This window comes from Populus euphratica, unplaced genomic scaffold, assembly GCF_000495115.2.
Source record: "Populus euphratica unplaced genomic scaffold, PopEup_1.0 scaffold6032.1, whole genome shotgun sequence".
Classification (NCBI taxonomy): Eukaryota; Viridiplantae; Streptophyta; class Magnoliopsida; order Malpighiales; family Salicaceae; genus Populus; species Populus euphratica.
The window spans coordinates 1,429-2,380 of NW_011505807.1; the positions used below are offsets into that span (position 1 = coordinate 1,429).

Consider the following 952-nt stretch of genomic DNA (forward strand, 5'->3'; position numbering starts at 1 on the left):
CAGACATAATTCATTCGAGAAGACTGCTGGTTACCTTGGCTTTGTGAACATGGAAAAACATCGACTAAAATATCATTAGGAATAAAATTAGGATTGCGATCATATTCAGTAAATGCAAAATCTTCTTGTGACTTCCTCCTAATATAGTTATGTAGTGTCATTGATGCCACTACAATCTGCACTTGTAATTTGTATGGATATGCCGACGTGTTCTGTAAAATTCTCCACCTTTGTTTCCACACTCCAAATGCATGTTCAATGACATTGCGAAGTGACGAGTGTTCACGATTGAATCGCTCTTCCTAGCTGGTTGTTTGCCCTCGACGCCGAAACTCTTGGAAGTGATATCTCTCACCTTTATATGGACTAAGATATCTATACTTATTTGGATACCCAGCATCAACTAATAATATTTTCCTAATAACAAGGAAGAAAATTATAAAAAATTTAATAACAAAAAATATAGAATACACATATTTTAAATTTAATTAAAAATTAATTATTTTAATATATTTACCTTCAGGAGGTTTTGGAAATTTGATATTTGGATTGTCAATAGCCTCTAGAAAAATACGAGTATCATGAGCGCTACCTTTCCATCCTGCCCAAACAAAAGTGAATTGCATATCAAAACTACATGCGGCCATTACATTCTGTGTCGGCACACCTTTTCTATTGATGAATGACACTTGATTTTCCTGGGAAACAGAAGCACGAACATATGTGTCGTCTATTGCATCAATGCAATTCTACAAAATATGACAAAACACAACATTAACCAACATGTCATAAATAACGACTAGCCAAATCTTAAATAATGTTTTCTTTATCATTGGTTGCTATAAACAGCATCTGGCTCACCTTAAAATGAGGTATAAATCTCGGATTCATCGTAATTTCTCGTAGAGTGTTTAAAAATTCAAAGTCATGTGGTTTAATTATATCTACCGCA

The 952-nt window shown here is 33.7% G+C and overlaps 1 long non-coding RNA gene across 1 annotated transcript; it reads right to left on the reverse strand.

Annotated features, from left to right (window-relative positions):
- Nucleotides 1-79: 79 nt before the first annotated feature.
- LOC105120263 (uncharacterized) lies at nucleotides 80-725 on the reverse strand. The gene is made up of 2 exons (XR_841287.1): nucleotides 518-725; nucleotides 80-417 (listed from the first exon to the last, which is right to left on the reverse strand). It is a non-coding gene; the product is annotated as an uncharacterized LOC105120263 (long non-coding RNA).
- Between the last annotated feature and the right edge of the window lie 227 nt (nucleotides 726-952).